At 43.4% G+C, this 14,021-nt stretch overlaps 1 protein-coding gene across 4 annotated transcripts in view; it reads right to left on the bottom strand.

Moving 5' to 3' along the window:
• The window catches only part of Spink4 (serine peptidase inhibitor Kazal type 4), a 91,310-nt gene that overhangs the window by 24,121 nt on the left and 53,168 nt on the right, over nt 1–14,021 (bottom strand). The gene's annotated exons all lie outside the window — the stretch shown is intronic.

The raw sequence follows: 14,021 nt of genomic DNA on the forward strand, positions 1-14,021 counted from the left end.
AGGAATATTAAGTGGTTAAGGAGCTTGTGTGGGACACTGAAAGTGCATGCTACCATCACTATGCAAAAAGTTAGACAAAAATCTGAAGAACTAGGCTCCAAGAAGAATTGAGTTTCAAAAGCCTAGAGTCATGTGTTCATTTTCTTACCAGAGATGGTGAGACACTTTGATGAACAGTCCCACAAAGATTGTGTCCAAGGATAGCAGTTCTCCAAAGCAACTTGGGACCCTGGTCCCAGAAGAACGAATGTTGCTTGTGACATATGTCATGAAACCTTCCTTGTCCAAAGGCTGATTCTTCATGTATAGGATGAATTCATTCACAAGAACCCAGGGCTTCATAAGGCTGGCCCAATGAGGTGATAATGTCTTCTGGATAAAGGGGTGCTACACAGAGAAACAGCTCCCAGACTCATGAAGTCCAGTTGGAATGTGAGTGTTGCCTCCCCTCTGACCTGTGTGCAGTGCCTTATGAAACAGTGGTGCCCTCAGAACATGGGCTCTGAAGTCTGTAGATCTTGTCTGTGTGACCTTGGGTAAGTCATTTCAAATCTAAGCCTCAGTTCCTCATCTGTAATTGGGGGTTACCACATGTGGTTGTATGGAATGTGTTCTATTTATCTCCAGGGGTACCATTCACATCATATTTCTTGGATACCACAGTGTGTGCTGAATTGGAATGGTGGCAGGTAGGGTATTTAGTGGCAACCTCCACAGGCTATATGACATGTCCACAGGATCCTGACATGCACTGGGATCCACCAGATCTTTGTTCCTAGTCTTCTACTCCCATACTTCTCTTTTGAGGCCATAATCATGTTCTCCTGCTATAGACAGGCTTACTCCACACTGTGGGGAGAGGAGGTATGGCTGCACATTGCAAATCATAATTTTATTTTATTCTATAGTTTAATTTTTTTCCTATAGTCTCACTATTCAAGGCAAATCCTAATGTTATAAACAAAAAAAAAAAAAAAAGAGAGAGAGAGAGAGAGAGAGAGAAAGAGAGAGGACTGCTCTACTCTTCCCACAGCCTCCTTCAATATGTAAAAAATCCAGAAGACTCTGATTGGATTAGGTAAGTCACCTGCTCATCTCTTGGACCTATCATTGTGGTCAGGGAATTGGGCTTCTGTGATTGGTCAAATTTAGGTCACATGCACACTATTGTTGACAAAGGAGCAGGATAAAAAATTAGCAATTGTGTGCTCTAGCAAAAGATATGACTCAAGAGCCCTAGAGTCCTCAGTATCTGTCCAGGGAGTTCTGGAAATTGTTTCCTCCTCATGACCCTCCTCTTTTGTGTTCAAGGTGGCACTGTTGGTACACATTCTTTCAAGGTAGTCACTCATTTCCAGGCAGTGGCTCTCAGCAGCCTGTTGGCGTTGGTCCAGGGACAGGTGAGGGAAGGACCCAGTTCTCATGTTCCACAGTTCTCAATAAATATTTACTGTGCCTCAGTGTGTTGATCGGGAGGAGGGAGGTGTCAGGTCTTGTTGGCCCCTCCCTGCTGATTGTCTCCAGCCCAGCCTGAAAGCTACCCAGTAACCCCTGCTTCCCTCCCTCTGGTGGTGGGTGTGGTTTAGGCCTGAGTCTTTTCCTTCCCAGCCTACAGAAGGATTGCTGGAACCCTCCCCAGCAACAGCTCCTCTTAACTTGCCCAGTGGCTGCTGTTTATTCCTTTCTGGGATTTCCAGGTCCTATCAGGACTGAAGAGAGGAGTGGTGAGATGGAAAGAGCAGGGACCAACCCTTATTTTATCACCACTCTTTCTGCTGCCCTCCCTGTGTAGTGAATATCAACAGCTGCTGGACAGGATTCATGGGACAATTTTTAAATGCTGTGACCAAGTTTCTGGCACACTGAGAGCACATCTCCACAGTGGCCATGGTGGTCACCATGCTTTGTGGAGCTGGTTTGGGGAAGGTAGAGTTCTTTGAAGGCATCAGATCTCTTCCTGGTTCCCCTCATACCAGCCCTACCTTCTGCCAAGTCTGAGAAATGTACCCAGGTCAAAAGAAGCCACTTGCTTCCACAGAGGTTTCCACAATCCTAAAGGGCTAAACCTGGGATCATCAGATACAGTCAAAGGTTTCTGAGATCTCTGTGTTCACTGCAGCTTTGTTCCCTGCTCTTTGTGCCTTGCTGTCTTGCTAACAAGTTCCTGAGATCTAAGAACTGAGTGAGACCTCTTTCCCAGTGTTGCTCTCCTCTTAGCCTCCTTGCCCAGACCCGACACTATGAAACAGACACTTCCGGCTCCACGAGGTGTCTTCCTGTCCCTGGAAGAGCTGGAACAGATGAGTCTGAAGCCTTGTCTCTCCATGTCACTGGAATGATGTGGGAAAGCCATGCAATTTGATTACTTAGATCAGAAGAATTGGTTATTAAATATCGGGGGTTTATTACCATATGCTCCAAGTACTATGCTAAAAAAGCTTTACATGTATTATATAATGCTTACAAAAACCCTATGAAGTAAGCCTTGTAATTATATTCATTCTACAGATGAGAAAATTAAGGCTCAGAAAGGTTAAATGGCACATCCAAAGTCTCCGGGGTTATAAGCAGCAGAGCTGTCTTTCAATCCCTATCTGTCTTTAAATCTCAGACTCTTCCTAGATTCCTCCACACCAGAGATTTTGCTTTCAAATGTACACACCCAGTGGCCCAGCCTTGTTCCAGAAACTGAAATGGCAAAGGCAGAAGAGTCACATAATTTGAAGTGAATCTTTTCAGAAGTCTCTATGGCCTTGCCTTGGGAGGAAGTTAGCAAAATGGTCAGGGGTAGACTGCAAGAGCAGTGGGCTCAGCTAAGGTCCCTGAAAATAGCATCTTTCCCAAAGGCAGTCAATCCAGACGTTCAGGCAAAAGGTGAAAGGAACCACTGCATGTGGTCTGCTGCAATGATAGATTAAGCGTGCGTGGTCCACATGACCCCAGCTTCACATCTTCCCAGACACAACCACCTACAGCTGCTATGGCCGGGCGGAGTTTGGACACTGAGATCCCGAAAGACTGTACCCAGCTCAGCCACCTGCACCCTCCCCATCAACACTTATATAGCACTTACATTGTCCTGGGCATTGTTCTAAGCCTTTTCCACTTATAAACTCATTTTATTCCTATGAAAAACCTATGAAATAGGTATAATTAGCTCCATTTTATAGGTGCAGCAATTAAGGCACTGAATGGTGAAGACTCTTGATTTAGCCACATAGCTGAGATTAGAAACTCTGGAGACTCCTGTCTCCAGAGTGCAAGGAGTTTCGGCAGCCTTTGGGCATTTGCCAAGCAGAGGTAGAGAGAGGGGTGAGTTGCTTCTAGTACAGTGTGCCTTGGTGTGTTGACAGCCGAGGTATCAGGGGTGATACCACCTCCTCCCCAGCCAATTGCTTCCGCCTGGTCCTGAAAGCCACCCTTGTCCCTATTGCCCTCTCTATATGCTGAATGTTGTCCGGCCTTGGAGCCTCCTGCCTTTTTCTTCCTTCAAGATTTGGAAAGGAGTCTTCTGACTCTCACCAGGAGCTCCTGTGTGTTCAGCCAGATGTCTTCTAATACCTCTTTATCTCTGGGAATCTGTGCTTGTTCAGAGTCCAGGGCTTCTCCAAGGAGTGGAAGGGCTGAAGGAAGGGGCAGTGTGGTTTAGAGAGAGATCACAGATTTGGGAATGTGAAAGCACTGGGATTATCCCTTGGCCACTCAGTAGCATCCCACACAGAATAATGCTCCAAAAACATGGGAATATATTCCTTCATATGACCAAGAGGACTTTGCAGCTGTGATTAAATTAAGTGTATTGTAGTGGAGAGATTATCTTGGATTATTGGAGTGAGCTTGAACCACAGTTTCTTCCAAAAGGAAAGCAGAAGAGTCAGAAGGTAATAACAATAGATGTAGAGGACAAGATGATGTGGGGCCATGAGCCAAAGGACTTAAGTGGCCCCTAGAAGCTGAAGGAGGCAAGGAACATATGTTCCCAGAACCTTCAAAAGGAATGCAGCCCTACTGACCTATGTTAGACTTCTGGTCTCCAGAGTGTAACATAATACACCTATGTTTGAAGCCTCTCAGTTTGTGGAAGTTTGTTACAGCAGCAACAGGAAACTACTTCTCTAGTCATGTAGCTGTGAGCAAGTTCCTCAACCCCAATTCCCTTATTTGTGATGAGGAATAACACCCACCTTGATGTATTATGTTAGAAAAAATATATGTAAGATTAATGATAAAAAAAAAAAGAGGGCTGGCAGAGTGGCTCAAGCAGTAAGAGCGTCTACCCTAGCACGCATGAAGTCCTGAGTTCAAACTCCACTGTCAAAAAGTGGAGAAAGGCTGGGTGGTGAAATGATAGCTGACCCCATGTCGTGAGCAGTCCCAGGAAGACATGGGTCCACTGAAAACCTGGCCATGTCTACACTGGATTCATTTGGCATTAATTCACCTTGACTTCATGGTACTCTTATCTTCCTTAAATGGGCCACAGGCACCTTCTTCTGAAAGGTTGGCCTCCTAAATGAGAAACTAAAGTTAAGGAACAAATATGAGGACCTGCCTCGATATGTCTCTGGCACTCCCAGGAGCTCCATCTGATGGAAAACAGGTTTGTCTTATGACCTCTCAGCTTTCCAGGTATGACCAAAATTACCATTGTGAGAATGTGCAAATCACAAGTGCCACATGGAATCCTGTTTTTGTAGAAGGCTGTTGGCCTGAGACAGCTGTTGTCATTCAGGGTGTGTGTGTGTGTGTGTGTGTGTGTGTGTGTGTGTGTGTGTGTGTGTGTGTGTGTGATACCCAACTGCCTCCAGCTTTTCTACATCCTCAAAATCTTGAACTTAGCTTTCTATTTCAAAAAAACAACAACCTCAAATATTCTAGTGGGTGTCAGATGATATCTCATTATTATTTAAATTGCAACTTCCTAAAAGCTAATGATGTTGGGCACTTTTTTTTCACATTGTGCTTTTTTGGCCATTTGCATATTTTCAATTGTCTATTTAAGGTTTTTTGCCTTTTTATATACATTGGGTTATTTATCTTTTTATTATTGATGTAAATTCATCACTGGTGAATGTGTAAAATGATACAACTAACTTGGAAAATTATTCTGGCAGTTTCTTAAAAACCTACACACACAGGCTGGAGGTGGGGCTCAAGCCGTAGAGCACATGAGTTCAAACCTTAATCCCACCAAAAAACCCAACAATACCACCACCACCAAAAAAAAACCACTCATGATGTATAATAAAAAACATTTGTTCCCAACAAAGGCTCATACATGAATATTCATAGCAGTTTTATTTCAAATAAAAAGTGGAAATGACCCAGATGTCTGGTGTACAGATAAACCAAATGTGGTACATCCATTCAGTGGAATACTACTCAGGAATAAAAATGAATTGCATGTGAGAAATGGTCCCAATGTACTTCCCACAGCTCAGGGAAGTGCACAGGACAGGGCGAGGTTGGTTCCTGTCCCTGCAGCCTCGTCTGCCTCCCCCCCAACCCCCCACCACACACACAGACCCTCAGGAGAAGCCCTGGCCAACTGAGGCCACTGACAATTTTTGTTGCGGCAGACTGGATGGTGAACTGTGGTAGGCCCTGGCTTTTCCACCTGCTGAAAGGCAGTGAGAAAACCAGCACACCGGGGTGCAAAAGCTCGCCCCCCCACCCTGCCCTTATTTGTTAGGGTTAGGAGAAGCAGGGCCACCACCTCTCCCTACCCTCCCACCCAAACTGACTCTTGATATGACAACAAAAATATGAGTCCCAAAAGAAAGTAAACACAGGGGTACACACTGTGTATGAAGAGCTACAACATGAAAAGATAATTTACAGTGACAGAAACAGATCCGTGGCTACTTTTATGATAGGGCTTGGGAAGATTTACTAGAAAGGGCCAACGGGAGTCTTCCGGAGTGATGGAAATGTTTCCCATATTGTTTAGAGTGGTGATTACACAGATGCATATACTTGTCAAAAATCATCACATTAGGGCTGGGGGGCTAGCTCAGTGGCAGAGCACTAGCCTCACATGTGCAAGGCCCTGGGCTTGACCCCAGGCACTGCGGAGGTGGGGGGATCAGATCGAGTATAGTTGTGTATTCCATAACAACAGACAGACAGTCCATGGAGGTCCCATAGAATTATAATGGAGCTGAAAAATTCCTATCACCTAGTGGTGTCCTAGCCACAGTAACACAGCACAACACATTACTCATGTGTTCACATGGATGCTGGCGTACACACCTACCGTACTGCTATTATGTGCTGGTTTGAAGTGTTGCAGACCGGTGTCAAGGATCCTTGCCTTCACGGGCCAGAGAACTGGCTTGTAAGGCAGCTGGTTGATGAGCCAAAGCTGGTATATGAAGTAGGATTTATTAGAGAGAAAGGAAAGGCTACAGCTAGAGAAATGCAGTGGAGCCTGGAAACCAGTAGCTCAAGGCCAGTGAAGGCTGGGGCTTTTATGGACGTTTTAACTCTGGGTTTGGGTAAGGGTTAGGTGGGCTATTTTCATTGGTCGTGGATTCACCGGCTTTCTTAGATGAACTGGGCTGCTTGTCCCTTATTGGGGAGGGGAAGCGATCTCGAGACATTTTGCTCATCAGCCCTGGGGCAGATCTATGAGACCCTGTATCTCCTCTTCAGGGTGCAGGAATGCAGGTTTACACCTTCTTCTCAGGATGCAGGAATCACAGTGCTCTCCATGGGGGATGGGATACTCATCTGCCCGTTAGGTCTCCAGACCCAACACTGCCATTCCTACATACAATTATTTATATGGGGCGTGATGTTTGATAAGGACAATAAACAACTATGCTATGAGTTTATATACTTAGCAGACTATGCTCTTTGTTATTTTAGAGTGCTTTGCTTCTACTTATGAGAAAGTTTTCTGTAAAGCAGTGTGTTATGTGATGTGATGCCTGTAGCAGCCTCACATGCTTAGTGTTTATTGCATCCTCTTTTCTCTCTCTCTCTCCCTCTCTTTCTCCCCCCTCCCTCCTTCTTTTGAGACAGGATTTTTCTGGTAGTTTAGGCAGCCCTCAAACTGGCAATCCTTCTGCCTCACCCTCCCAGTGGAGGGATTACAAATGTGCACCACCACATCCGACTATGTCTCTTGCCTGCCCCACAAGGTCACATCGTGTGATTGACCTATACCATCTAGGTTATTGTAAGCACACCCTATGATGTCCATCTAACAATGAAATCACCCAATGATACATTTCTTGGACCATGTCGTGTTCATTCAGCAATGCATAACTGAATTTAAGATCTGTGTATTTATTGTATGTAAATTATATCTGGTTAAAACACGAGCTGTATCATGTCTGAATTTGGAGTGACTGCCACCAGGTGGCAATGGTGCCTGCTTTACAAGAGTTTAATTGATTTATAAATTGTTCTATCTGTGTTTTGAAAGCAGGTGGCATTGTTTTGTGGGTAGGTATTTTTAGTTTCAATCAGTAGTATTGTCCTGGCTCCCCCTTCCCCATTCAGCACCATGTATTAAAGATCTGTGTATGTTGCTGTGAGTAAATCTAGTTCATTACTCCTCGCTGTGGTAGGAGATTGGGAGGCCAAGTGAGGTGGTATGGTGTATACCTGTAATTCCAGAACACTGGAGGCTGACACAGAGGTTCTCAAGTTCGAGGCCAGCTTGGGCTACATAGTGAGACACTATCTCTAAATAAATAAATAAATAAATAAATAAATAAATAAATAAATAAAGTAGCCAGGCATGCTTGTGGCTCACACCTGTAATCCTAGCTACTTAGGAGGCAGAGATTATGAGGATCACAGTTCAAAGCCAGCCTGGGCAAATAGTTCTCAAGACCCCATCTTGAAAAAACCCATCACATAAAAGAATAAAGATGAGGAAATGTTCAATGTAAATCTCACTGGAAAAAAAAAAAAAAAAAAAAAAAAAGAAAAAACCCATCACAATAAAAGGGCTGGTTCAGTGGTTCAAGGTGTAGACCTTGAGTTCAAACCCCAGTACCACAAAAAAAAAAAAAAGTAAAAAGAAAAAAGCCTGTAAAGTGTGCATACATCACATTTTACTTATACAATGACGAAAACCTCATTGTATCCAATTCCCTAGCCATGACGAATTTTCTAGTGATAAAATATTCTTTTACAAGTCCCTTAATGGACCTGTGTGAGAATTTCTCTTAGTTATACAGACAGGAGCAGAATTCTCCCCATTCCTACTTGTACTTATTTATTTATACCCTTTATCCTTCGCTTATTTATTTATATAAAGACAAGATCTTGCTGTATAGTCCAGAATAACTTTGAACTCACTCTGTAGTCCAGGCCTGCCTCAAATGCTCCATTCTTCTGCTCCCAAGTGCTGGAATTACAGGTGTGCACTATGCCTGACTGTACTCTTCTTAATAAATTTCCTTCAGTTGTTTTTTTTGTGTGTGTTACTTGTGTGTGTGTGTGTCACTTGTGTGTGTGTGTGATAAACACAGCTAAGTTTAAGAAATGTCCTAAACTTTCAGATGAAAGGAAATATTTGCTAATTCCTTTCACTTCTATGTCTCCTTGCAAAACAGTGATATTGTTTGTGATGTAGTTTAAACATCATTGAATAGTATCATTGACTAGGATTTGGATCTCCAAATTGATAATCGTGGATTTCTTTTTTTGAATAAATTTCTCCCAATTCTTTGGTGGAGAACAGCTGAAACTAAGCAATAATTTAAATTTTAAATTAATGATGATGTTTCAGAACTTTTTTTTTGGTGGAACTGAGATTTAAACACTGGGCTTTGGGGTTTTGAAGCAGATCTGTACCACTTGAGCCACACCTCTAGTCCATTTTGCATTGGTTACTCTGGAGATGAGTGAAGAACTATTTGCCCAGACTAGCATGAAACTTCCATCCTCCCGATCTCAGCCTCCCAAGTAGCTAGGATTACAGGTGTGAGCTATGGTGCCCTTAGAACAACTTTTAAGGCAAAGTTTCTCAACAATGGCACTATTGTCATTTGATGGTTCTTTGTTGTGGGAGATGACCTGTGTGTCATAGGCTGCTTCGAAGCATCCTGGCTGTCACCCATCTTATGCCAATAGTACCCCTTCTCCTCGGTTGTGACAACCAAAAATGTCTCCAGGGCTGGGATGCAGTTCAGTGGTAAAGTGCTTGCCTAACATGTGTAATAGGCCCTAGGTTCCATCACCAGCACCAAAATAAAAAGTCCTCAGATATTATTAGATGTCCAATAATGGCAGGGGGCAAAATCAACTTTTTTTTTGGTCACACTGTTGAGAAAATTTGCCTTAAAAGTTGTTCTAAAACAGCTGGGCACCAGTAGCTCACACCCGTAATCCTAGATACTTGGGAGGCTCCTCAGGTGATTCTACACTCACTCAGGTTTGAAAGGCACTGCCTTACTATAACCAAGTCTTTGACAAGAATGGAAACAGAACCAAAATGAAAGCTTGTAGTTTCTTAGACATAGACGAACCTAGGGGTCTCCGTGGTAGGTCAGGTAAGCGGAACAGGAAGGGAAAACAAAGGAAGAGTGATAGCAGCAGCAAGTGTCTTGTCTCCTGTCCTGGCCCTCACATAGCAATGACTGTGATTTAGTAGATTAGGCTACAGATGTGCTGGTATGCAGGAAGCAAGGACGAGTAACAGGGCCAGCTATGTCCTGAATGAGCAGGGTTCAGAAAGGAATAGGCTGCTTCCTATTGCTCTCCTCCTAAGATACTAGCTCTGATTTGGGCCAGGCAAGTGGCCAGCCACAGAGCTGCAGAGCCCAGAGCTGAGTATATAGAATCTTTAAAACTTTTCTCTTGATCTGCAACACTGGCCATAGGAAGAGGTACAGGGAGGACTTAGGGCAGCCTGACCCATCAGAAAGGGCAGATTCAGGGCATCTGCACCTTGAGGCTGAGTAACCTCTTCCCAACCCAACAGGCCACTCCTTTATGCAGGTCTGGACCTGAGCACTTCTGTGGAAAGGCTGTGGCTCCCTAAGACTGAAGGCTTGCTGGGGCTCAGATCAGGGCCTGAGAAGGACCCCGGGGAAGGCTTTTTCCACAGACTTGGGCCTGTGATGCATGAAGGGGATAACTGATGGGGGTGGGGGTAACTAAGAGGGAAGGAAATAGAAAACCACAACATCAATAACCACAACAGAACAAAACAAAATATGTAGAGATGCCAACACCCTCCTTAAAGCACTTTCCCTGCCATTGCCCCTAGAAGAAGGGCTAGTGTGTGAGGCTTCTCTCAGCAGTGGTGTCTGCCCATGCCCTCCAGAGAGCCAGAGAAGATGAAGTGACCCTTCAATGCCCAGAAGACAGCAAGAGGCAGACTTCTTGCTATTTTACCTAACTACTCTGAAGGAAAGTCAGGCAAGAATCTAGTAGACAGAGAGATGGGAGATGTCATTTCAGGTAGAGGGAAGGCCCAAGTAAAAGCCTAGAGGCAGGACAATATTCACCTGGAGAGGAAAAGGGGACTAAAATTATGTCTCTACACAGTGCTGATAAAGCTGGCCCTTTTGTTCTTTTCCACTTTCCACAGTGACACCTATGCTTATTGGTGGTGACAGAGTACTATGCTTGCTTCCCAAAGACCGAGCTAGCTCTGACCATCTCCTAGCAGCCCACCACAGGGTGACCCAACCTAACCTCATTGGACTGGCAGAGTAAGTACTTCCATTCTTTCTTTTTTTTGGCAGGGACGGGGGTCTCAATATATATATAGCCCAGGCTGGCTTTGAACTCTCCAACCTCTGGAATGCTTTCTGGGATTTCAGGTGTGTGCCACCATGCCTAGCTCTACCTACTCCTTTTTGTGTTTCATGTTTTGTTTGTTTTTGTGTGACACTGGGGTTTGAACTCAGGGCCTCCCTCTTACTAGTATATGCTCTACCACTTGGGCTGTGCCTCCAGCTCTCCTTTCTGAAGAAAGAGTTAACCTTGAGAATTTGCTGAGGTTCTTGCCAATTACCAGGCCAAGCATACTGGGAGGCACATTCTTTGGCTGGAGTTGCCAAGGTCAGACTGGTTTGTTCCTGACAATATAAGCAGAACATGATGTGTGTGCTCTTAAGAAACAAAACACTGGCTAAAAAAGTAATTCATGCTCATTACAGAAAACTTGGAGAAGAAAAAAAAAGGAAAAAAAATCTTATTCCTATATCCATCACCTAAAGATACCTCTATACATTTTGCTGAATTTCTTAGAAGTGTTTTTTCATATTTCAAACTTTTTCATTTTTCATTTTCATATTGTTTATAACATAAGGTCATAATGACCGTAAGTTTCATGTTCTAATTTTTCACTCACACTTTGACTGGGACTGTGCAGAGAAACTGGCATTTCTCGATTCTTCATCTCTAACTGATGTAGTTTCCTTCATAATACCTCCTTTCTCCCCTACCCCTACACATTGGTTAATAGGGAAAATTAACAAAGGGCCTAACTAAAGAATAATCTGAAGCAATAATCTAAGTAGCCTTCTTTCAAAGGTTTTTGTCTTTCTACATAATCTCATTTTGCATGTCAGAAACCTCAGTTTTTCTCTTCATGTTTCCTCTGTAAAAAATTCTAATGCCTGTGGATGCTCTATCAGCTGGGGCTCAGTGGAAAACAGAAGGCTCACTTGATATGGTCACTGGAGAGTTCTGTGAAGAGATTTGCAAGGGTGATGGCAAGGCTAAGGTAACAAACAAGTGGGAAATGGTGAAGCCCTGGAGACCATCTGACTTAGGATGGTGACGCCTTTCCCAGAGATCTGAAGAGACAACAGCAAGACAGGAATTCAGGTGCTGGAGCACATTATTGCTGGCCTGTGGTCTGGCAGGGAGGGAGCTGGGGCAGTTAATACCCTGACATCTGTCTCCTGATTTCACATCTCTGTCCAGTTGGCAGAAGGGTACTGGAAGGTAGAGAGCTAAGTACTCTTCTCTGGTCAATCTCCCAGTGCACAAAGAAGGATGAAAAACAATGAATGGTGGATCTAAAGGGGCAAATGGGAAAAAAACATCCCATATGATTTGTGCTGTCAAAAGACAAAATTATTGGCTGGGGATATAGCTCCGTGGTAGAGCACTTGCCTAGCATGCCCAAGGCCCTGGGTTAGAACCTCAGCACCACAAAAAGACAGAATTACACATTTAGTTATAGATCAAATTGGCTTTTATTCATGATTCACGAATTGGGGCAGCCTCCATTCTACAAAATAGAACAAGAGCTCCCATTGGGCAGAAGAACAGTGAAGTTTGTAAGGTGGGAATTAGGAAACAGAACAATAGAAAAAAAAGCTGATTGGTTAACATTAGGTTATATCAGGAGGTTACTTTGGAAGGGTTAAACTAGATGGGACTTCCTTATTATGATAATTCACTCTAGAAATTTCATCCCCCCTACCCCCCAACCCCCTACCCCATTGTGCTGGGGATTAAATCCAGAGTCTCTTAGGTAAGTGCTAATCTTCTGCTTTCAAGAAAAACTGGTCTGTTTGGAGATCTGTTTCCTTAAAGTTTCAGTTTGAGTATGTCGCATTTAGCATAAGTTACTCCATTTTGGTTTGGTCTGGTCTGCTGGGGCCTCATGCAGGAGCTTAGTACAATGCAATGGTCTTCTATCAGTGCTAAAGAGAGAAAAGACAAAAGAAGCAAGCACACCGAGAATTCCTAAATCCTATACTATTCTCATTACTTATCCATTATTGGACTTTAAAATTGTTTCTCATTTTTACTTTTATAAATAATATTGTCTCAAAAGGAGACATCTCTCAAATTCTGAATGTTCTAATTAAATAAATAGACACTGAGAGGAACCACAGTGTCTCCCTGATTCAGACTGTATTAGGTTAAGTCTCTTCTGGTTAAGAAGTATAGAAACATAGTAGAGCTAGGTTAAATTGGGGAGAAAATTAAGAGGGGGAACATTGTTAGGATTATTAGAATACCAGGGAGTCACTATACCTATTTCATTCTTGTCATTTGCTCTACAGACCAGCTTCTGCTACATTTTCAGTGAATACAATAGAAAAAGTGGCCACCTGATATTCCCAAGTATACCACTGTGTAATTTAGTAATTCAGAGAGAAAGCCAAAATCTTACATTTTTTTTTCTTTTATTATTCATATGTGCATACAAAGCTTGGGTCGTTTCACCCCCCTGCCCCCACCCCCTCCCTTACCACCCACTCCGCCCCTCCCTCTCCCCCCCACCCCCTCAATACCCAGCAGAAATTATTTTGCCCTTATTTCTAATTTTGTTGTAGAGAGAGTATAAGCAGTAATAGGAAGGAACGTGGATTTTTGCTGGTTGAGATAAGGATAGCTATACAGGGCATTGACTCACATTGATTTCCTGTGCGTGGGTGTTACCTTCTAGGTTAATTCTTTTTGATCTAACCTTTTCTCTAGTTCCTGGTCCCCTTTTCCTATTGGCCTCAGTTGCTTTTAAGGTATCTGCTTTAGTTTCTCTGACTTAAGGGCAACAAATGCTAGCTAATTTTTTAGGTGTCTTACCTATCCTCACCTCTCCCTTGTGTGCTCTTGCTTTTATCATGTGCTCAAAGTCCAATCCCATTGTTGTGTTTGCCCTTGATCTAATGTCCACATATGAGGGACAAAATCTTACATTTTAAGGGTCCAAGCAAGAGAGAGAATTCATTCAGTAATTTGAATAAGGAAGGATTGACATAAAGAATTATGAACTGGCTGGGCACTGGTGGCTCACACCTGTCATCCTAGCTACTCAGGAGGCAGAGATTAGGAAGATCACCATTTGAAGCCAGCCCAGACAAATAGTTTGCCATCACATTAAAAAAAAAAGGGCTGGTAGAGTGGCTCAAGGTATAAGCCCTGAGTTCAAACCCCAGTACCACAAAAAAAAAAAAAAAAAAGAATTATGAACTGTAACAGGGATTAGAATAAGGATGCATTGACCAACAAAGAAGTAAAGAGAACTCTAAGGAGTATGGGAAGAGCATCTATAAGGAGCTCGACCTCTAGGGCTAAGATAAAGCAAC

Source organism: Castor canadensis, chromosome 13 (genome assembly GCF_047511655.1).
Source record: "Castor canadensis chromosome 13, mCasCan1.hap1v2, whole genome shotgun sequence".
NCBI classification, from domain to species: domain Eukaryota; kingdom Metazoa; phylum Chordata; class Mammalia; order Rodentia; family Castoridae; genus Castor; species Castor canadensis.